This window comes from Physella acuta, unplaced genomic scaffold (genome assembly GCF_028476545.2).
Source record: "Physella acuta isolate Inbredline_101_S28 unplaced genomic scaffold, ASM2847654v3 ptg001480l, whole genome shotgun sequence".
Taxonomy (NCBI): domain Eukaryota; kingdom Metazoa; phylum Mollusca; class Gastropoda; family Physidae; genus Physella; species Physella acuta.
The window spans coordinates 761013-785317 of NW_026732995.1; the positions used below are offsets into that span (position 1 = coordinate 761013).

The following is a 24305-nucleotide window of genomic DNA, read 5'->3' on the forward strand; positions in this document are numbered from 1 at the left end:
GACATTCTGAAAAAGGGTGGAAGTGAAATAGATGACATTCTGAAAGAGGGTGGAAGTGAAGACGGAGATGACATTCTGAAAGAGGGTAGAAGTTAAAACGGAGATGACATTCTGAAAGTGGGTGGAAGTGAAATAGATGACATTCTGAAAGAGGGTGGAAGTGAAGACGGAGATAACATTCTGAAAGAGGGTGGAAGTGAAGACTGTGATTACATTCTGAAAGAGGGTGGAAGTGAAATAGATGTCATTCTGAAAAAGGGTGGAAGTGTGGAAGTGAAGACGGAGATAACATTCTGAAAGAGGGTGGAAGTGAAATAGATGACATTCTGAAAGAGGGTGTACATGAAATAGATGACATTCTGAAAGAGGGTGGAAGTGAAGACGTAGATGACATTCTGAAAGAGGGTGGAAATGAAATAGATGACATTCTGAAAGACGGTGGAAGTGAAATAGATGACAATCTGAAAGAGGGTGGAAGTGAAATAGTTGACATTCTGAAAGAGGGTGGAAGTGAAGACGGAGATGACATTCTGAAAGAGGGTGGAAGTGAAGAGATGACATTCTGAAAGAGGGTGGAAGTGAAGACGTAGATGACATTCTGAAAGAGGGTGGAAGTGAAGAGATGACATTCTGAAAGAGGGTGGAAGTGAAATAGATGACAATATGAAAGGGGGTGGAAGTGAAGACGTAGATGACATTCTGAAAGAGGGTGGAAGTGAAATAGATGACATTCTGAAAGACGGGGGAAGTGAAATAGATGACAATCTGAAAGAGGGTGGAAGTGAATTAGATGTCATTCTGAAAGAGGGTGGAAGTGAAGACGGAGATAACATTCTGAAAGAGGGTGGAAGTGAAATAGATGACATTCTGAAAGAGGGTGTACATGAAATAGATGACATTCTGAAAGAGGGTGGAAGTGAAGACGTAGATGACATTCTGAAAGAGTGTGGAAGTGAAATAGATGACATTCTGAAAGACGGTGGGAGTGAAATAGATGACAATCTGAAAGAGGGTGGAAGTGAAATAGATGACATTCTGAAAGAGGGTGGGAGTGAAGAGATGACATTCTGAAAGAGGGTGGAAGTGAAGAGATGACATTCTGAAAGAGGGTGGGAGTGAAGACGTAGATGACATTCTGAAAGAGGGTGGAAGTGAAGAGATGACATTCTGAAAGAGGGTGGAAGTGAAATAGATGACATTCTGAAAGAGGGTGGAAGTGGAATAGATGACATTCTGAAAGAGGGTGGAAGTGAAATTGATGACATTCTGAAAGAGGGTTGAAGTAAAATAGATGACGTTCTGTAAGGGTGGAAGTGAAATAGATGACATTCTAAATTGGTGGGATTGAAATGGTTGACATTTTGAAAGAAGGTGGAAGTAAAATAGATGACATTCTGAAAGAGGTTGGAAGTAAAATAGATGACATTCTGAAAGAGGGTGGAAGTGAAATAGATGACATTCTGAAAGAGGGTGGAAGTGAAATAGATGACATTCTGAAAGAGGGTGGAAGTGAAATAGATGACATTCTGAGAGAGGGTGGAAGTGAAATAGATGACATTCTGAAAGGGTGGAAGTGAAAAAGATGACATTCTGAAAGAGGGTGGAAGTGAAGACGGAGTTAACATTCTGAAAGAGGGTGGAAGTGGAATAGATGACATTCTGAAAGAGGGTGGAAGTGAAGACGTAGTTGAAATTATTAAAGAGGGTGGAAGTGAAATAGATGACATTCTGAAAGAGGGTGGAAGTGAAATAGATGACATTCTGAACGAGAATGGAAGTGAAATAGATGACATAATGAAAGAGGGTGGAAGTGAAATAGATGTCATTCTGAAAGAGGGTGGAAGTGAAATAGATGACATTCTGAAAGAGAGTGGAAGTGAAATAGATGACATTCTAAAAGAGGGTTGAAGTAAAATAGATGACATTCTGAAAGAGGGTGGGAGTGAAGACGGAGATGACATTCTGAAAGAGGGTGGAAGTGAAGACGTAGATGACATTCTGAAAGAGGGTGTAAGTGAAATAGATGACATTCTGAAAGAGGGTGGAAGTGAAGACGGAGATAACATTCTGAAAGAGGGTGGAAGTGAAGACTGAGATGACATTCTGAAAGTTGGTGGAAGTGAAATCGATGACATTCTGAAAGAGGGTGGAAGTGAAATAGATGACATTCTGAAAGGGTGGAAGTGAAATAGATGACATTCTGAAAGAGGGTGGAAGTGAAGACGGAGTTAACATTCTGAAAGAGGGTGGAAGTGAAGAGATGACATTCTGAAAGAGGGTGGAAGTGAAGACGTAGATGACATTCTGAAAGAGAGTGGAAGTGAAATAGATGACATTCTAAAAGAGGGTGGAAGTAAAATAGATGACATTCTGAAAGAGGGTGGGAGTGAAGACGGAGATGACGTTCTGAAAGAGGGTGGAAGTGAAGACGTAGATGACATTCTGAAAGAGGGTGGAAGTGAAATAGATGACATTCTGAAAGACGGTGGAAGTTAAGACGGAGATAACATTCTGAAAGAGGGTGGAAGTGAAGACGGAGATGACATTCTAAAAGTTGGTGGAGGTGAAGACGTAGATGACATTCTGAAAGTGGGTGGAAGTGAAGACGGAGATGACATTCTGAAAGAGGGTAGAAGTTAAAACGGAGATGACATTCTGAAAGTGGGTGGAAGTGAAATAGATGACATTCTGAAAGAGGGTGGAAGTGAAGACGGTGATTACATTCTGAAAGAGGGTGGAAGTGAAATAGATGTCATTCTGAAAGAGGGTGGAAGTGAAGACGGAGATAACATTCTGAAAGAGGGTGGAAGTGAAGACGGTGATTACATTCTGAAAGAGGGTGGAAGTGAAATAGATGTCATTCTGAAAGAGGGTGGAAGTGAAGACGGAGATAACATTCTGAAAGAGGGTAGAAGCGAAATAGATTACATTCTGAAAGACGGTGGAAGTGAAATAGATGACAATCTGAAAGAGGTGGAAGTGAAATAGTTGACATTCTGAAAGAGGGTGGAAGTGAAGACGGAGATGACATTCTGAAAGAGGGTGGAAGTGAAGAGATGACATTCTGAAAGAGGGTGGAAGTGAAGACGTAGATGACATTCTGAAAGAGGGTGGAAGTGAAGAGATGACATTCTGAAAGAGGGTGGAAGTGAAATAGATGACAATCTGAAAGGGGGTGGAAGTGAAGACGTAGATGACATTCTGAAAGAGGGTGGAAGTGAAATAGATGACATTCTGAAAGACGGGGGAAGTGAAATAGATGACAATCTGAAAGAGGGTGGAAGTGAATTAGATGTCATTCTGAAAGAGGGTGGAAGTGAAGACGGAGATAACATTCTGAAAGAGGGTGGAAGTGAAATAGATGACATTCTGAAAGAGGGTGTACATGAAATAGATGACATTCTGAAAGAGGGTGGAAGTGAAGACGTAGATGACATTCTGAAAGAGGGTGGAAGTGAAATAGATGACATTCTGAAAGACGGTGGGAGTGAAATAGATGACAATCTGAAAGAGGGTGGAAGTGAAATAGATGACATTCTGAAAGAGGGTGGGAGTGAAGAGATGACATTCTGAAAGAGGGTGGAAGTGAAGAGATGACATTCTGAAAGAGGGTGGGAGTGAAGACGTAGATGACATTCTGAAAGAGGGTGGAAGTGAAGAGATGACATTCTGAAAGAGGGTGGAAGTGAAATAGATGACATTCTGAAAGAGGGTGGAAGTGGAATAGATGACATTCTGAAAGAGGGTGGAAGTGAAATTGATGACATTCTGAAAGAGGGTTGAAGTAAAATAGATGACGTTCTGTAAGGGTGGAAGTGAAATAGATGACATTCTGAAAGAGGTTGGAAGTAAAATAGATGACATTCTGAAAGAGGGTGGAAGTGAAATAGATGACATTCTGAGAGAGGGTGGAAGTGAAATAGATGACATTCTGAAAGGGTGGAAGTGAAAAAGATGACATTCTGAAAGAGGGTGGAAGTGAAGACGGAGTTAACATTCTGAAAGAGGGTGGAAGTGGAATAGATGACATTCTGAAAGAGGGTGGAAGTGAAGACGTAGTTGACATTATTAAAGAGGGTGGAAGTGAAATAGATGACATTCTGAAAGAGGGTGGAAGTGAAATAGATGACATTCTGAACGAGAATGGAAGTGAAATAGATGACATAATGAAAGAGGGTGGAAGTGAAATAGATGTCATTCTGAAAGAGGGTGGAAGTGAAATAGATGACATTCTGAAAGAGAGTGGAAGTGAAATAGATGACATTCTAAAAGAGGGTTGAAGTACAATAGATGACATTCTGAAAGAGGGTGGGAGTGAAGACGGAGATGACATTCTGAAAGAGGGTGGAAGTGAAGACGTAGATGACATTCTGAAAGAGGGTGTAAGTGAAATAGATGACATTCTGAAAGAGGGTGGAAGTGAAGACGGAGATAACATTCTGAAAGAGGGTGGAAGTGAAGACTGAGATGACATTCTGAAAGTTGGTGGAAGTGAAATCGATGACATTCTGAAAGAGGGTGGAAGTGAAATAGATGACATTCTGAAAGGGTGGAAGTGAAATAGATGACATTCTGAAAGAGGGTGGAAGTGAAGACGGAGTTAACATTCTGAAAAAGGGGTGGAAGTGAAGAGATGACATTCTGAAAGAGGGTGGAAGTGAAGACGTAGATGACATTCTGAAAGAGAGTGGAAGTGAAATAGATGACATTCTAAAAGAGGGTGGAAGTAAAATAGATGACATTCTGAAAGAGGGTGGGAGTGAAGACGGAGATGACGTTCTGAAAGAGGGTGGAAGTGAAGACGTAGATGACATTCTGAAAGAGGGTGGAAGTGAAATAGATGACATTCTGAAAGACGGTGGAAGTTAAGACGGAGATAACATTCTGAAAGAGGGTGGAAGTGAAGACGGAGATGACATTCTAAAAGTTGGTGGAGGTGAAAACGTAGATGACATTCTGAAAGTGGGTGGAAGTGAAGACGGAGATGACATTCTGAAAGAGGGTAGAAGTTAAAACGGAGATGACATTCTGAAAGTGGGTGGAAGTGAAATAGATGACATTCTGAAAGAGGGTGGAAGTGAAGACGGAGATAACATTCTGAAAGAGTGTGGAAGTGAAGACGGTGATTACATTCTGAAAGAGGGTGGAAGTGAAATAGATGTCATTCTGAAAGAGGGTGGAAGTGAAGACGGAGATAACATTCTGAAAGAGGGTGGAAGTGAAGACGGTGATTACATTCTGAAAGAGGGTGGAAGTGAAATAGATGTCATTCTGAAAGAGGGTGGAAGTGAAGACGGAGATAACATTCTGAAAGAGGGTAGAAGCGAAATAGATTACATTCTGAAAGACGGTGGAAGTGAAATAGATGACATCCTGAAAGAGGGTGGAAGTGAAATAGTTGACATTCTGAAAGAGGGTGGAAGTGAAATAGATGACATTCTGAAAGAGGGTGTACATGAAATAGATGACATTCTGAAAGAGGGTGGAAGTGAAGACGTAGATGACATTCTGAAAGAGGGTGGAAGTGAAATAGATGACATTCTGAAAGACGGTGGGAGTGAAATAGATGACAATCTGAAAGAGGGTGGAAGTGAAATAGATGACATTCTGAAAGAGGGTGGGAGTGAAGAGATGACATTCTGAAAGAGGGTGGAAGTGAAGAGATGACATTCTGAAAGAGGGTGGGAGTGAAGACGTAGATAACATTCTGAAAGAGGGTGGAAGTGAAGAGATGACATTCTGAAAGAGGGTGGAAGTGAAATAGATGACATCCTGAAAGAGGGTGGAAGTGGAATAGATGACATTCTGAAAGAGGGTGGAAGTGAAATTGATGACATTCTGAAAGAGGGTGGAAGTAAAATAGATGACGTTCTGTAAGGGTGGAAGTGAAATAGATGACATTCTAAATTGGTGGGATTGAAATGGTTGACATTTTGAAAGAAGGTGGAAGTAAAATAGATGACATTCTGAAAGAGGGTGGAAGTGAAATAGATGACATTCTGAAAGAGGGTGGAAGTGAAATAGATGACATTCTGAAAGAGGGTGGAAGTGAAATAGATGACATTCTGAGAGAGGGTGGAAGTGAAATAGATGACATTCTGAAAGGGTGGAAGTGAAAAAGATGACATTCTGAAAGAGGGTGGAAGTGAAGACGGAGTTAACATTCTGAAAGAGGGTTGAATTGAAGAGATGACATTCTGAAAGAGGGTGGAAGTGAAGACGTAGTTGACATTATTAAAGAGGGTGGAAGTGAAATAGATGACATTCTGAAAGAGGGTGGAAGTGAAGACGTAGATGACATTCTGAAAGAGGATGGAAGTGAAATAGATGACATTCTGAAAGACGGTGGGAGTGAAATAGATGACAATCTGAAAGAGGGTGGAAGTGAAATAGATGACATTCTGAAAGAGGGTGGGAGTGAAGAGATGACATTCTGAAAGAGGGTGGAAGTGAAGAGATGACATTCTGAAAGAGGGTGGGAGTGAAGACGTAGATGACATTCTGAAAGAGGGTGGAAGTGAAGAGATGACATTCTGAAAGAGGGTGGAAGTGAAATAGATGACATTCTGAAAGAGGGTGGAAGTGGAATAGATGACATTCTGAAAGAGGGTGGAAGTGAAATTGATGACATTCTGAAAGAGGGTTGAAGTAAAATAGATGACGTTCTGTAAGGGTGGAAGTGAAATAGATGACATTCTAAATTGGTGGGATTGAAATGGTTGACATTTTGAAAGAAGGTGGAAGTAAAATAGATGACATTCTGAAAGAGGTTGGAAGTAAAATAGATGACATTCTGAAAGAGGGTGGAAGTGAAATAGATGACATTCTGAGAGAGGGTGGAAGTGAAATAGATGACATTCTGAAAGGGTGGAAGTGAAAAAGATGACATTCTGAAAGAGGGTGGAAGTGAAGACGGAGTTAACATTCTGAAAGAGGGTGGAAGTGGAATAGATGACAATCTGAAAGAGGGTGGAAGTGAAGACGTAGTTGACATTATTAAAGAGGGTGGAAGTGAAATAGATGACATTCTGAAAGAGGGTGGAAGTGAAATAGATGACATTCTGAACGAGAATGGAAGTGAAATAGATGACATAATGAAAGAGGGTGGAAGTGAAATAGATGTCATTCTGAAAGAGGGTGGAAGTGAAATAGATGACATTCTGAAAGAGAGTGGAAGTGAAATAGATGACATTCTAAAAGAGGGTTGAAGTACAATAGATGACATTCTGAAAGAGGGTGGGAGTGAAGACGGAGATGACATTCTGAAAGAGGGTGGAAGTGAAGACGTAGATGACATTCTGAAAGAGGGTGTAAGTGAAATAGATGACATTCTGAAAGAGGGTGGAAGTGAAGACGGAGATAACATTCTGAAAGAGGGTGGAAGTGAAGACTGAGATGACATTCTGAAAGTTGGTGGAAGTGAAATCGATGACATTCTGAAAGAGGGTGGAAGTGAAATAGATGACATTCTGAAAGGGTGGAAGTGAAATAGATGACATTCTGAAAGAGGGTGGAAGTGAAGACGGAGTTAACATTCTGAAAAAGGGGTGGAAGTGAAGAGATGACATTCTGAAAGAGGGTGGAAGTGAAGACGTAGATGACATTCTGAAAGAGAGTGGAAGTGAAATAGATGACATTCTAAAAGAGGGTGGAAGTAAAATAGATGACATTCTGAAAGAGGGTGGGAGTGAAGACGGAGATGACGTTCTGAAAGAGGGTGGAAGTGAAGACGTAGATGACATTCTGAAAGAGGGTGGAAGTGAAATAGATGACATTCTGAAAGACGGTGGAAGTTAAGACGGAGATAACATTCTGAAAGAGGGTGGAAGTGAAGACGGAGATGACATTCTAAAAGTTGGTGGAGGTGAAGACGTAGATGACATTCTGAAAGTGGGTGGAAGTGAAGACGGAGATGACATTCTGAAAGAGGGTAGAAGTTAAAACGGAGATGACATTCTGAAAGTGGGTGGAAGTGAAATAGATGACATTCTGAAAGAGGGTGGAAGTGAAGACGGAGATAACATTCTGAAAGAGGGTGGAAGTGAAGACGGTGATTACATTCTGAAAGAGGGTGGAAGTGAAATAGATGTCATTCTGAAAGAGGGTGGAAGTGAAGACGGAGATAACATTCTGAAAGAGGGTGGAAGTGAAGACGGTGATTACATTCTGAAAGAGGGTGGAAGTGAAATAGATGTCATTCTGAAAGAGGGTGGAAGTGAAGACGGAGATAACATTCTGAAAGAGGGTAGAAGCGAAATAGATTACATTCTGAAAGACGGTGGAAGTGAAATAGATGACATCCTGAAAGAGGGTGGAAGTGAAATAGTTGACATTCTGAAAGAGGGTGGAAGTGAAATAGATGACATTCTGAAAGAGGGTGTACATGAAATAGATGACATTCTGAAAGAGGGTGGAAGTGAAGACGTAGATGACATTCTGAAAGAGGGTGGAAGTGAAATAGATGACATTCTGAAAGACGGTGGGAGTGAAATAGATGACAATCTGAAAGAGGGTGGAAGTGAAATAGATGACATTCTGAAAGAGGGTGGGAGTGAAGAGATGACATTCTGAAAGAGGGTGGAAGTGAAGAGATGACATTCTGAAAGAGGGTGGGAGTGAAGACGTAGATAACATTCTGAAAGAGGGTGGAAGTGAAGAGATGACATTCTGAAAGAGGGTGGAAGTGAAATAGATGACATCCTGAAAGAGGGTGGAAGTGGAATAGATGACATTCTGAAAGAGGGTGGAAGTGAAATTGATGACATTCTGAAAGAGGGTGGAAGTAAAATAGATGACGTTCTGTAAGGGTGGAAGTGAAATAGATGACATTCTAAATTGGTGGGATTGAAATGGTTGACATTTTGAAAGAAGGTGGAAGTAAAATAGATGACATTCTGAAAGAGGGTGGAAGTGAAATAGATGACATTCTGAAAGAGGGTGGAAGTGAAATAGATGACATTCTGAAAGAGGGTGGAAGTGAAATAGATGACATTCTGAGAGAGGGTGGAAGTGAAATAGATGACATTCTGAAAGGGTGGAAGTGAAAAAGATGACATTCTGAAAGAGGGTGGAAGTGAAGACGGAGTTAACATTCTGAAAGAGGGTTGAAGTGAAGAGATGACATTCTGAAAGAGGGTGGAAGTGAAGACGTAGTTGACATTATTAAAGAGGGTGGAAGTGAAATAGATGACATTCTGAAAGAGGGTGGAAGTGAAATAGATGACATTCTGAACGAGAATGGAAGTGAAATAGATGACATAATGAAAGAGGGTGGAAGTGAAATAGATGTCATTCTGAAAGAGGGTGGAAGTGAAATAGATGACATTCTGAAAGAGAGTGGAAGTGAAATAGATGACATTCTAAAAGAGGGTTGAAGTAAAATAGATGACATTCTGAAAGAGGGTGGGAGTGAAGACGGAGATGACATTCTGAAAGAGGGTGGAAGTGAAGACGTAGATGACATTCTGAAAGAGGGTGTAAGTGAAATAGATGACATTCTGAAAGAGGTCGGAAGTGAAGACGGAGATAACATTCTGAAAGAGGGTGGAAGTGAAGACGGAGATGACATTCTGAAAGTTGGTGGAAGTGAAATCGATGACATTCTGAAAGAGGGTGGAAGTGAAATAGATGACATTCTGAAAGGGTGGAAGTGAAATAGATGACATTCTGAAAGAGGGTGGAAGTGAAGACGGAGTTAACATTCTGAAAGAGGGTGGAAGTAAAGAGATGACATTCTGAAAGAGGGTGGAAGTGAAGACGTAGATGACATTATTAAAGAGGGTGGAAGTGAAATAGATGACATTCTGAAAGAGGGTGGAAGTGAAATATATGACATTCTGAACGAGAATGGAAGTGAAATAGATGACATAATGAAAGAGGGTGGAAGTGAAAAAGATGTCATTCTGAAAATGGTGGAAGTGAAATAGATGACATTCTGAAAGAGAGTGGAAGTGAAATAGATGACATTCTAAAAGAGGGTGGAAGTAAAATAGATGACATTCTGAAAGAGGGTGGAAGTTAAGACGGAGATAACATTCTGAAAGAGGGTGGAAGTGAAGACGGATATGACATTCTAAAAGTTGGTGGACGTGAAGACGTAGATGACATTCTGAAAGAGGGTGGAAGTGAAGACGGAGATGACATTCTGAAAGAGGGTGGAAGTGAAGACGTAGATGACATTCTGAAAGAGGGTGGAAGTGAAATAGATGACATTCTGAAAGGGTGGAAGTGAAAAAGATGACATTCTGAAAGAGGGTGGAAGTGAAGACGGAGTTAACATTCTGAAAGAGGGTGGAAGTGGAATAGATGACAATCTGAAAGAGGGTGGAAGTGAAGACGTAGTTGACATTATTAAAGAGGGTGGAAGTGAAATAGATGACATTCTGAAAGAGGGTGGAAGTGAAATAGATGACATTCTGAACGAGAATGGAAGTGAAATAGATGACATAATGAAAGAGGGTGGAAGTGAAATAGATGTCATTCTGAAAGAGGGTGGAAGTGAAATAGATGACATTCTGAAAGAGAGTGGAAGTGAAATAGATGACATTCTAAAAGAGGGTTGAAGTACAATAGATGACATTCTGAAAGAGGGTGGGAGTGAAGACGGAGATGACATTCTGAAAGAGGGTGGAAGTGAAGACGTAGATGACATTCTGAAAGAGGGTGTAAGTGAAATAGATGACATTCTGAAAGAGGGTGGAAGTGAAGACGGAGATAACATTCTGAAAGAGGGTGGAAGTGAAGACTGAGATGACATTCTGAAAGTTGGTGGAAGTGAAATCGATGACATTCTGAAAGAGGGTGGAAGTGAAATAGATGACATTCTGAAAGGGTGGAAGTGAAATAGATGACATTCTGAAAGAGGGTGGAAGTGAAGATGGAGTTAACATTCTGAAAAAGGGGTGGAAGTGAAGAGATGACATTCTGAAAGAGGGTGGAAGTGAAGACGTAGATGACATTCTGAAAGAGAGTGGAAGTGAAATAGATGACATTCTAAAAGAGGGTGGAAGTAAAATAGATGACATTCTGAAAGAGGGTGGGAGTGAAGACGGAGATGACGTTCTGAAAGAGGGTGGAAGTGAAGACGTAGATGACATTCTGAAAGAGGGTGGAAGTGAAATAGATGACATTCTGAAAGACGGTGGAAGTTAAGACGGAGATAACATTCTGAAAGAGGGTGGAAGTGAAGACGGAGATGACATTCTAAAAGTTGGTGGAGGTGAAGACGTAGATGACATTCTGAAAGTGGGTGGAAGTGAAGACGGAGATGACATTCTGAAAGAGGGTAGAAGTTAAAACGGAGATGACATTCTGAAAGTGGGTGGAAGTGAAATAGATGACATTCTGAAAGAGGGTGGAAGTGAAGACGGAGATAACATTCTGAAAGAGTGTGGAAGTGAAGACGGTGATTACATTCTGAAAGAGGGTGGAAGTGAAATAGATGTCATTCTGAAAGAGGGTGGAAGTGAAGACGGAGATAACATTCTGAAAGAGGGTGGAAGTGAAGACGGTGATTACATTCTGAAAGAGGGTGGAAGTGAAATAGATGTCATTCTGAAAGAGGGTGGAAGTGAAGACGGAGATAACATTCTGAAAGAGGGTGGAAGTGAAGACGGTGATTACATTCTGAAAGAGGGTGGAAGTGAAATAGATGTCATTCTGAAAGAGGGTGGAAGTGAAGACGGAGATAACATTCTGAAAGAGTGTGGAAGTGAAGACGGTGATTACATTCTGAAAGAGGGTGGAAGTGAAATAGATGTCATTCTGAAAGAGGGTGGAAGTGAAGACGGAGATAACATTCTGAAAGAGGGTGGAAGTGAAGACGGTGATTACATTCTGAAAGAGGGTGGAAGTGAAATAGATGTCATTCTGAAAGAGGGTGGAAGTGAAGACGGAGATAACATTCTGAAAGAGGGTAGAAGCGAAATAGATTACATTCTGAAAGACGGTGGAGGTGAAATAGATGACATCCTGAAAGAGGGTGGAAGTGAAATAGTTGACATTCTGAAAGAGGGTGGAAGTGAAATAGATGACATTCTGAAAGAGGGTGTACATGAAATAGATGACATTCTGAAAGAGGGTGGAAGTGAAGACGTAGATGACATTCTGAAAGAGGGTGGAAGTGAAATAGATGACATTCTGAAAGACGGTGGGAGTGAAATAGATGACAATCTGAAAGAGGGTGGAAGTGAAATAGATGACATTCTGAAAGAGGGTGGGAGTGAAGAGATGACATTCTGAAAGAGGGTGGAAGTGAAGAGATGACATTCTGAAAGAGGGTGGGAGTGAAGACGTAGATAACATTCTGAAAGAGGGTGGAAGTGAAGAGATGACATTCTGAAAGAGGGTGGAAGTGAAATAGATGACATCCTGAAAGAGGGTGGAAGTGGAATAGATGACATTCTGAAAGAGGGTGGAAGTGAAATTGATGACATTCTGAAAGAGGGTGGAAGTAAAATAGATGACGTTCTGTAAGGGTGGAAGTGAAATAGATGACATTCTAAATTGGTGGGATTGAAATGGTTGACATTTTGAAAGAAGGTGGAAGTAAAATAGATGACATTCTGAAAGAGGGTGGAAGTGAAATAGATGACATTCTGAAAGAGGGTGGAAGTGAAATAGATGACATTCTGAAAGAGGGTGGAAGTGAAATAGATGACATTCTGAGAGAGGGTGGAAGTGAAATAGATGACATTCTGAAAGGGTGGAAGTGAAAAAGATGACATTCTGAAAGAGGGTGGAAGTGAAGACGGAGTTAACATTCTGAAAGAGGGTTGAAGTGAAGAGATGACATTCTGAAAGAGGGTGGAAGTGAAGACGTAGTTGACATTATTAAAGAGGGTGGAAGTGAAATAGATGACATTCTGAAAGAGGGTGGAAGTGAAGACGTAGATGACATTCTGAAAGAGGATGGAAGTGAAATAGATGACATTCTGAAAGACGGTGGGAGTGAAATAGATGACAATCTGAAAGAGGGTGGAAGTGAAATAGATGACATTCTGAAAGAGGGTGGGAGTGAAGAGATGACATTCTGAAAGAGGGTGGAAGTGAAGAGATGACATTCTGAAAGAGGGTGGGAGTGAAGACGTAGATGACATTCTGAAAGAGGGTGGAAGTGAAGAGATGACATTCTGAAAGAGGGTGGAAGTGAAATAGATGACATTCTGAAAGAGGGTGGAAGTGGAATAGATGACATTCTGAAAGAGGGTGGAAGTGAAATTGATGACATTCTGAAAGAGGGTTGAAGTAAAATAGATGACGTTCTGTAAGGGTGGAAGTGAAATAGATGACGTTCTGTAAGGGTGGAAGTGAAATAGATGACATTCTAAATTGGTGGGATTGAAATGGTTGACATTTTGAAAGAAGGTGGAAGTAAAATAGATGACATTCTGAAAGAGGTTGGAAGTAAAATAGATGACATTCTGAAAGAGGGTGGAAGTGAAATAGATGACATTCTGAGAGAGGGTGGAAGTGAAATAGATGACATTCTGAAAGGGTGGAAGTGAAAAAGATGACATTCTGAAAGAGGGTGGAAGTGAAGACGGAGTTAACATTCTGAAAGAGGGTGGAAGTGGAATAGATGACAATCTGAAAGAGGGTGGAAGTGAAGACGTAGTTGACATTATTAAAGAGGGTGGAAGTGAAATAGATGACATTCTGAAAGAGGGTGGAAGTGAAATAGATGACATTCTGAACGAGAATGGAAGTGAAATAGATGACATAATGAAAGAGGGTGGAAGTGAAATAGATGTCATTCTGAAAGAGGGTGGAAGTGAAATAGATGACATTCTGAAAGAGAGTGGAAGTGAAATAGATGACATTCTAAAAGAGGGTTGAAGTACAATAGATGACATTCTGAAAGAGGGTGGGAGTGAAGACGGAGATGACATTCTGAAAGAGGGTGGAAGTGAAGACGTAGATGACATTCTGAAAGAGGGTGTAAGTGAAATAGATGACATTCTGAAAGAGGGTGGAAGTGAAGACGGAGATAACATTCTGAAAGAGGGTGGAAGTGAAGACTGAGATGACATTCTGAAAGTTGGTGGAAGTGAAATCGATGACATTCTGAAAGAGGGTGGAAGTGAAATAGATGACATTCTGAAAGGGTGGAAGTGAAATAGATGACATTCTGAAAGAGGGTGGAAGTGAAGACGGAGTTAACATTCTGAAAAAGGGGTGGAAGTGAAGAGATGACATTCTGAAAGAGGGTGGAAGTGAAGACGTAGATGACATTCTGAAAGAGAGTGGAAGTGAAATAGATGACATTCTAAAAGAGGGTGGAAGTAAAATAGATGACATTCTGAAAGAGGGTGGGAGTGAAGACGGAGATGACGTTCTGAAAGAGGGTGGAAGTGAAGACGTAGATGACATTCTGAAAGAGGGTGGAAGTGAAATAGATGACATTCTGAAAGACGGTGGAAGTTAAGACGGAGATAACATTCTGAAAGAGGGTGGAAGTGAAGACGGAGATGACATTCTAAAAGTTGGTGGAGGTGAAGACGTAGATGACATTCTGAAAGTGGGTGGAAGTGAAGACGGAGATGACATTCTGAAAGAGGGTAGAAGTTAAAACGGAGATGACATTCTGAAAGTGGGTGGAAGTGAAATAGATGACATTCTGAAAGAGGGTGGAAGTGAAGACGGAGATAACATTCTGAAAGAGGGTGGAAGTGAAGACGGTGATTACATTCTGAAAGAGGGTGGAAGTGAAATAGATGTCATTCTGAAAGAGGGTGGAAGTGAAGACGGAGATAACATTCTGAAAGAGGGTGGAAGTGAAGACGGTGATTACATTCTGAAAGAGGGTGGAAGTGAAATAGATGTCATTCTGAAAGAGGGTGGAAGTGAAGACGGAGATAACATTCTGAAAGAGGGTAGAAGCGAAATAGATTACATTCTGAAAGACGGTGGAAGTGAAATAGATGACATCCTGAAAGAGGGTGGAAGTGAAATAGTTGACATTCTGAAAGAGGGTGGAAGTGAAATAGATGACATTCTGAAAGAGGGTGTACATGAAATAGATGACATTCTGAAAGAGGGTGGAAGTGAAGACGTAGATGACATTCTGAAAGAGGGTGGAAGTGAAATAGATGACATTCTGAAAGACGGTGGGAGTGAAATAGATGACAATCTGAAAGAGGGTGGAAGTGAAATAGATGACATTCTGAAAGAGGGTGGGAGTGAAGAGATGACATTCTGAAAGAGGGTGGAAGTGAAGAGATGACATTCTGAAAGAGGGTGGGAGTGAAGACGTAGATAACATTCTGAAAGAGGGTGGAAGTGAAGAGATGACATTCTGAAAGAGGGTGGAAGTGAAATAGATGACATCCTGAAAGAGGGTGGAAGTGGAATAGATGACATTCTGAAAGAGGGTGGAAGTGAAATTGATGACATTCTGAAAGAGGGTGGAAGTAAAATAGATGACGTTCTGTAAGGGTGGAAGTGAAATAGATGACATTCTAAATTGGTGGGATTGAAATGGTTGACATTTTGAAAGAAGGTGGAAGTAAAATAGATGACATTCTGAAAGAGGGTGGAAGTGAAATAGATGACATTCTGAAAGAGGGTGGAAGTGAAATAGATGACATTCTGAAAGAGGGTGGAAGTGAAATAGATAACATTCTGAGAGAGGGTGGAAGTGAAATAGATGACATTCTGAAAGGGTGGAAGTGAAAAAGATGACATTCTGAAAGAGGGTGGAAGTGAAGACGGAGTTAACATTCTGAAAGAGGGTTGAAGTGAAGAGATGACATTCTGAAAGAGGGTGGAAGTGAAGACGTAGTTGACATTATTAAAGAGGGTGGAAGTGAAATAGATGACATTCTGAAAGAGGGTGGAAGTGAAATAGATGACATTCTGAACGAGAATGGAAGTGAAATAGATGACATAATGAAAGAGGGTGGAAGTGAAATAGATGTCATTCTGAAAGAGGGTGGAAGTGAAATAGATGACATTCTGAAAGAGAGTGGAAGTGAAATAGATGACATTCTAAAAGAGGGTTGAAGTAAAATAGATGACATTCTGAAAGAGGGTGGGAGTGAAGACGGAGATGACATTCTGAAAGAGGGTGGAAGTGAAGACGTAGATGACATTCTGAAAGAGGGTGTAAGTGAAATAGATGACATTCTGAAAGAGGTCGGAAGTGAAGACGGAGATAACATTCTGAAAGAGGGTGGAAGTGAAGACGGAGATGACATTCTGAAAGTTGGTGGAAGTGAAATCGATGACATTCTGAAAGAGGGTGGAAGTGAAATAGATGACATTCTGAAAGGGTGGAAGTGAAATAGATGACATTCTGAAAGAGGGTGGAAGTGAAGACGGAGTTAACATTCTGAAAGAGGGTGGAAGTAAAGAGATGACATTCTGAAAGAGGGTGGAAGTGAAGACGTAGATGACATTATTAAAGAGGGTGGAAGTGAAATAGATGACATTCTGAAAGAGGGTGGAAGTGAAATATATGACATTCTGAACGAGAATGGAAGTGAAATAGATGACATAATGAAAGAGGGTGGAAGTGAAATAGATGTCATTCTGAAAATGGTGGAAGTGAAATAGATGACATTCTGAAAGAGAGTGGAAGTGAAATAGATGACATTCTAAAAGAGGGTGGAAGTAAAATAGATGACATTCTGAAAGAGGGTGGAAGTTAAGACGGAGATAACATTCTGAAAGAGGGTGGAAGTGAAGACGGAGATGACATTCTAAAAGTTGGTGGACGTGAAGACGTAGATGACATTCTGAAAGAGGGTGGAAGTGAAGACGGAGATGACATTCTGAAAGAGGGTGGAAGTGAAGACGTAGATGACATTCTGAAAGAGGGTGGAAGTGAAATAGATGACATTCTGAAAGGGTGGAAGTGAAAAAGATGACATTCTGAAAGAGGGTGGAAGTGAAGACGGAGTTAACATTCTGAAAGAGGGTGGAAGTGGAATAGATGACAATCTGAAAGAGGGTGGAAGTGAAGACGTAGTTGACATTATTAAAGAGGGTGGAAGTGAAATAGATGACATTCTGAAAGAGGGTGGAAGTGAAATAGATGACATTCTGAACGAGAATGGAAGTGAAATAGATGACATAATGAAAGAGGGTGGAAGTGAAATAGATGTCATTCTGAAAGAGGGTGGAAGTGAAATAGATGACATTCTGAAAGAGAGTGGAAGTGAAATAGATGACATTCTAAAAGAGGGTTGAAGTACAATAGATGACATTCTGAAAGAGGGTGGGAGTGAAGACGGAGATGACATTCTGAAAGAGGGTGGAAGTGAAGACGTAGATGACATTCTGAAAGAGGGTGTAAGTGAAATAGATGACATTCTGAAAGAGGGTGGAAGTGAAGACGGAGATAACATTCTGAAAGAGGGTGGAAGTGAAGACTGAGATGACATTCTGAAAGTTGGTGGAAGTGAAATCGATGACATTCTGAAAGAGGGTGGAAGTGAATTAGATGACATTCTGAAAGGGTGGAAGTGAAATAGATGACATTCTGAAAGAGGGTGGAAGTGAAGACGGAGTTAACATTCTGAAAAAGGGGTGGAAGTGAAGAGATGACATTCTGAAAGAGGGTGGAAGTGAAGACGTAGATGACATTCTGAAAGAGAGTGGAAGTGAAATAGATGACATTCTAAAAGAGGGTGGAAGTAAAATAGATGACATTCTGAAAGAGGGTGGGAGTGAAGACGGAGATGACGTTCTGAAAGAGGGTGGAAGTGAAGACGTAGATGACATTCTGAAAAAGGGTGGAAGTGAAATAGATGACATTCTGAAAGACGGTGGAAGTTAAGACGGAGATAACATTCTGAAAGAGGGTGGAAGTGAAGACGGAGATGACATTCTAAAAGTTGGTGGAGGTGAAGACGTAGATGACATTCTGAAAGTGGGTGGAAGTGAAGACGGAGATGACATTCTGAAAGAGGGTAGAAGTTAAAACGGAGATGACATTCTGAAAGAGGGTGGAAGTGAAATAGATGACATTCTGAAAGAGGGTGGAAGTGAAGACGGAGATAACATTCTGAAAGAGGGTGGAAGTGAAGACGGTGATTACATTCTGAAAGAGGGTGGAAGTGAAATAGATGTCATTCTGAAAGAGGGTGGAAGTGAAGACGGAGATAACATTCTGAAAGAGGGTGGAAGTGAAGACGGTGATTACATTCTGAAAGAGGGTGGAAGTGAAATAGATGTCATTCTGAAAGAGGGTGGAAGTGAAGACGGAGATAACATTCTGAAAGAGGGTAGAAGCGAAATAGATTACATTCTGAAAGACGGTGGAAGTGAAATAGATGACATCCTGAAAGAGGGTGGAAGTGAAATAGTTGACATTCTGAAAGAGGGTGGAAGTGAAATAGATGACATTCTGAAAGAGGGTGTACATGAAATAGATGACATTCTGAAAGAGGCGGAAGTGAAGACGTAGATGACATTCTGAAAGAGGGTGGAAGTGAAATAGATGACATTCTGAAAGACGGTGGGAGTGAAATAGATGACAATCTGAAAGAGGGTGGAAGTGAAATAGATGACATTCTGAAAGAGGGTGGGAGTGAAGAGATGACATTCTGAAAGAGGGTGGAAGTGAAGAGATGACATACTGAAAGAGGGTGGGAGTGAAGACGTAGATAACATTCTGAAAGAGGGTGGAAGTGAAGAGATGACATTCTGAAAGAGGGTGGAAGTGAAATTGATGACATTCTGAAAGAGGGTGGAAGTAAAATAGATGACGTTCTGTAAGGGTGGAAGTGAAATAGATGACATTCTAAATTGGTGGGATTGAAATGGTTGACATTTTGAAAGAAGGTGGAAGTAAAATAGATGACATTCTGAAAGAGGGTGGAAGTGAAATAGATGACATTCTGAAAGAGGGTGGAAGTGAAATAGATGACATTCTGAAAGAGGGTGGAAGTGAAATAGATGACATTCTGAGAGAGGGTGGAAGTGAAATAGATGACATTCTGAAAGGGTGGAAGTGAAAAAGATGACATTCTGAAAGAGGGTGGAAGTGAAGACGGAGTTAACATTCTGAAAGAGGGTTGAAGTGAAGAGATGACATTCTGAAAGAGGGTGGAAGTGAAGACGTAGTTGACATTATTAAAGAGGGTGGAAGTGAAATAGATGACATTCTGAAAGAGGGTGGAAGTGAAATAGATGACATTCTGAACGAGAATGGAAGTGAAATAGATGACATAATGAAAGAGGGTGGAAGTGAAATAGATGTCATTCTGAAAGAGGGTGGAAGTGAAATAGATGACATTCTGAAAGAGAGTGGAAGTGAAATAGATGACATTCTAAAAGAGGGTTGAAGTAAAATAGATGACATTCTGAAAGAGGGTGGGAGTGAAGACGGAGATGACATTCTGAAAGAGGGTGGAAGTGAAGACGTAGATGACATTCTGAAAGAGGGTGTAAGTGAAATAGATGACATTCTGAAAGAGGTCGGAAGTGAAGACGGAGATAACATTCTGAAAGAGGGTGGAAGTGAAGACGGAGATGACATTCTGAAAGTTGGTGGAAGTGAAATCGATGACATTCTGAAAGAGGGTGGAAGTGAAATAGATGACATTCTGAAAGGGTGGAAGTGAAATAGATGACATTCTGAAAGAGGGTGGAAGTGAAGACGGAGTTAACATTCTGAAAGAGGGTGGAAGTAAAGAGATGACATTCTGAAAGAGGGTGGAAGTGAAGACGTAGATGACATTATTAAAGAGGGTGGAAGTGAAATAGATGACATTCTGAAAGAGGGTGGAAGTGAAATATATGACATTCTGAACGAGAATGGAAGTGAAATAGATGACATAATGAAAGAGGGTGGAAGTGAAATAGATGTCATTCTGAAAGAGGGTGGAAGTGAAATAGATGACATTCTGAAAGAGAGTGGAAGTGAAATAGATGACATTCTAAAAGAGGGTGGAAGTAAAATAGATGACATTCTGAAAGAGGGTGGAAGTTAAGACGGAGATAACATTCTGAAAGAGGGTGGAAGTGAAGACGGAGATGACATTCTAAAAGTTGGTGGACGTGAAGACGTAGATGACATTCTGAAAGAGGGTGGAAGTGAAGACGGAGATGACATTCTGAAAGAGGGTGGAAGTGAAGACGTAGATGACATTCTGAAAGAGGGTGGAAGTGAAATAGATGACATTCTGAAAGACGGTGGAAGTTAAGACGGAGATAACATTCTGAAAGAGGGTGGAAGTGAAGACGGAGATGACATTCTAAAAGTTGGTGGAGGTGAAGACGTAGATGACATTCTGAAAGAGGGTGGAAGTGAAGACGGAGATGACATTCTGAAAGAGGGTAGAAGTTAAAACGGAGATGACATTCTGAAAGTGGGTGGAAGTGAAATAGATGACATTCTGAAAGAGGGTGGAAGTGAAGACGGAGATAACATTCTGAAAGAGGGTGGAAGTGAAGACGGTGATTACATTCTGAAAGAGGGTGGAAGTGAAATAGATGTCATTCTGAAAGAGGGTGGAAGTGAAGACGGAGATAACATTCTGAAAGAGGGTGGAAGTGAAGACGGTGATTACATTCTGAAAGAGGGTGGAAGTGAAATAGATGTCATTCTGAAAGAGGGTGGAAGTGAAGACGGAGATAACATTTTGAAAGAGGGTGGAAGCGAAATAGATTACATTCTGAAAGACGGTGGAAGTGAAATAGATGACATCCTGAAAGAGGGTGGAAGTGAAATAGTTGACATTCTGAAAGAGGGTGGAAGTGAAGACGTAGATGACATTCTGAAAGAGGGTGGAAGTGAAATAGATGACATTCTGAAAGACAGTGGAAGTGAAATAGATGACAATCTGAAAGAGGGTGGAAGTGAAATAGTTGACATTCTGAAAGAGGGTGGAAGTGAAGACGGAGATGACAATCTGAAAGAGGGTGGAAGTGAAGAGATGACATTCTGAAAGAGGGTGGAAGTGAAATAGATGACATTCTGAAAGAGGGTGGAAGTGAAGACGTAGATGACATTCTGAAAGAGGGTGGAAGTGAAATAGATGACATTCTGAAAGACGGGGGAAGTGAAATAGATGACAATCTGAAAGAGGGTGGAAGTGAAATAGATGTCATTCTGAAAGAGGGTGGAAGTGAAGACGGAGATAACATTCTGAAAGAGAGTGGAAGTGAAATAGATGACATTCTGAAAGAGGGTGTACATGAAATAGATGACATTCTGAAAGAGGGTGGAAGTGAAGACGTAGATGACATTCTGAAAGAGGGTGGAAGTGAAATAGATGACATTCTGAAAGACGGTGGAAGTGAAATAGATGACAATCTGAAAGAGGGTGGAAGTGAAATAGATGACATTCTGAAAGAGGGTGGAAGTGAAGACTTAGATGACATTCTGAAAGAGGGTGGAAGTGAAGAGATGACATTCTGAAAGAGGGTGGAAGTGAAATAGATGACATTCTGAAAGAGGGTGGAAGTGAAGACGTAGATGACATTCTGAAAGAGGGTGGAAGTGAAATAGATGACATTCTGAAAGACGGGGGAAGTGAAATAGATGACAATCTGAAAGAGGGTGGAAGTGAAATAGATGTCATTCTGAAAGAGGGTGGAAGTGAAGACGGAGATAACATTCTGAAAGAGAGTGGAAGTGAAATAGATGACATTCTGAAAGAGGGTGTACATGAAATAGATGACATTCTGAAAGAGGGTGGAAGTGAAGACGTAGATGACATTCTGAAAGAGGGTGGAAGTGAAATAGATGACATTCTGAAAGACGGTGGAAGTGAAATAGATGACAATCTGAAAGAGGGTGGAAGTGAAATAGATGACATTCTGAAAGAGGGTGGAAGTGAAGACTTAGATGACATTCTGAAAGAGGGTGGAAGTGAAGAGATGACATTCTGAAAGAGGGTGGAAGTGAAATAGATGACTTTCTGAACGAGGGTGGAAGTGAAGACATAGATGACTTTCTGAAAGAGGGTGGAAGTGAAATAGATGACATTCTGAAAAAGGGTGGAATTGAAGACGTAGATGACATTCTGAAAGAGGTCGGAAGTGAAATAGATGACATTCTGAAAGAGGTTGGAAGTGAAGACTTAGATGACAGTCTGAACGAGGGTGGAGTGAAGACTTAGATGACATTCTGAACGAGTGTGGAAGTGAAATAGATGACATCCTAAAAGAGGATGGAATTGAAATAGATGACATTCTGAAAGAGGTTGGAAGTGAAGACATAGATGACTTTCTGAAAGAGGGTGGAAGTGAAATAGATGACATTCTGAAAGTAGGTGGAAGTAAAATAGATGACATTCTGAACGAGGGTGGAAATGAAATAGATGACATTCTGAAAGAGGGTGGAAGTGAAATAGATGACATTCTGAAAGAGGGTGGAAGTGAAGACGGAGATAACATTCTGAAAGAGGGTGGAAGTGAAGACGGTGATTACATTCTGAAAGAGGGTGGAAGTGAAATAGATGTCATTCTGAAAGAGGGTGGAAGTGAAGACGGAGATAACATTCTGAAAGAGGGTGGAAGTGAAGACGGTGATTACATTCTGAAAGAGGGTGGAAGTGAAATAGATGTCATTCTGAAAGAGGGTGGAAGTGAAGACGGAGATAACATTTTGAAAGAGGGTGGAAGCGAAATAGATTACATTCTGAAAGACGGTGGAAGTGAAATAGATGACATCCTGAAAGAGGGTGGAAGTGAAATAGTTGACATTCTGAAAGAGGGTGGAAGTGAAGACGTAGATGACATTCTGAAAGAGGGTGGAAGTGAAATAGATGACATTCTGAAAGACAGTGGAAGTGAAATAGATGACAATCTGAAAGAGGGTGGAAGTGAAATAGTTGACATTCTGAAAGAGGGTGGAAGTGAAGACGGAGATGACAATCTGAAAGAGGGTGGAAGTGAAGAGATGACATTCTGAAAGAGGGTGGAAGTGAAATAGATGACATTCTGAAAGAGGGTGGAAGTGAAGACGTAGATGACATTCTGAAAGAGGGTGGAAGTGAAATAGATGACATTCTGAAAGACGGGGGAAGTGAAATAGATGACAATCTGAAAGAGGGTGGAAGTGAAATAGATGTCATTCTGAAAGAGGGTGGAAGTGAAGACGGAGATAACATTCTGAAAGAGAGTGGAAGTGAAATAGATGACATTCTGAAAGAGGGTGTACATGAAATAGATGACATTCTGAAAGAGGGTGGAAGTGAAGACGTAGATGACATTCTGAAAGAGGGTGGAAGTGAAATAGATGACATTCTGAAAGACGGTGGAAGTGAAATAGATGACAATCTGAAAGAGGGTGGAAGTGAAATAGATGACATTCTGAAAGAGGGTGGAAGTGAAGACTTAGATGACATTCTGAAAGAGGGTGGAAGTGAAGAGATGACATTCTGAAAGAGGGTGGAAGTGAAATAGATGACATTCTGAAAGAGGGTGGAAGTGAAGACGTAGATGACATTCTGAAAGAGGGTGGAAGTGAAATAGATGACATTCTGAAAGACGGGGGAAGTGAAATAGATGACAATCTGAAAGAGGGTGGAAGTGAAATAGATGTCATTCTGAAAGAGGGTGGAAGTGAAGACGGAGATAACATTCTGAAAGAGAGTGGAAGTGAAATAGATGACATTCTGAAAGAGGGTGTACATGAAATAGATGACATTCTGAAAGAGGGTGGAAGTGAAGACGTAGATGACATTCTGAAAGAGGGTGGAAGTGAAATAGATGACATTCTGAAAGACGGTGGAAGTGAAATAGATGACAATCTGAAAGAGGGTGGAAGTGAAATAGATGACATTCTGAAAGAGGGTGGAAGTGAAGACTTAGATGACATTCTGAAAGAGGGTGGAAGTGAAGAGATGACATTCTGAAAGAGGGTGGAAGTGAAATAGATGACTTTCTGAACGAGGGTGGAAGTGAAGACATAGATGACTTTCTGAAAGAGGGTGGAAGTGAAATAGATGACATTCTGAAAAAGGGTGGAATTGAAGACGTAGATGACATTCTGAAAGAGGTCGGAAGTGAAATAGATGACATTCTGAAAGAGGTTGGAAGTGAAGACTTAGATGACAGTCTGAACGAGGGTGGAGTGAAGACTTAGATGACATTCTGAACGAGGGTGGAAGTGAAATAGATGACATCCTAAAAGAGGATGGAATTGAAATAGATGACATTCTGAAAGAGGTTGGAAGTGAAGACATAGATGACTTTCTGAAAGAGGGTGGAAGTGAAATAGATGACATTCTGAAAGTAGGTGGAAGTAAAATAGATGACATTCTGAACGAGGGTGGAAATGAAATAGATGACATTCTGAAAGAGGATGGAATGGAAATAGATGACATTCTGAACGAGGGTGGAAGTAAAAT

At 40.9% G+C, this 24305-nt stretch overlaps 1 protein-coding gene across 2 annotated transcripts in view; it reads right to left on the reverse strand.

The window, feature by feature from the left end:
* Positions 1-24305, reverse strand: part of LOC131928287 (adhesion G protein-coupled receptor L4-like) — a 111089-nt gene that overhangs the window by 14913 nt on the left and 71871 nt on the right. The window lies entirely within an intron of this gene.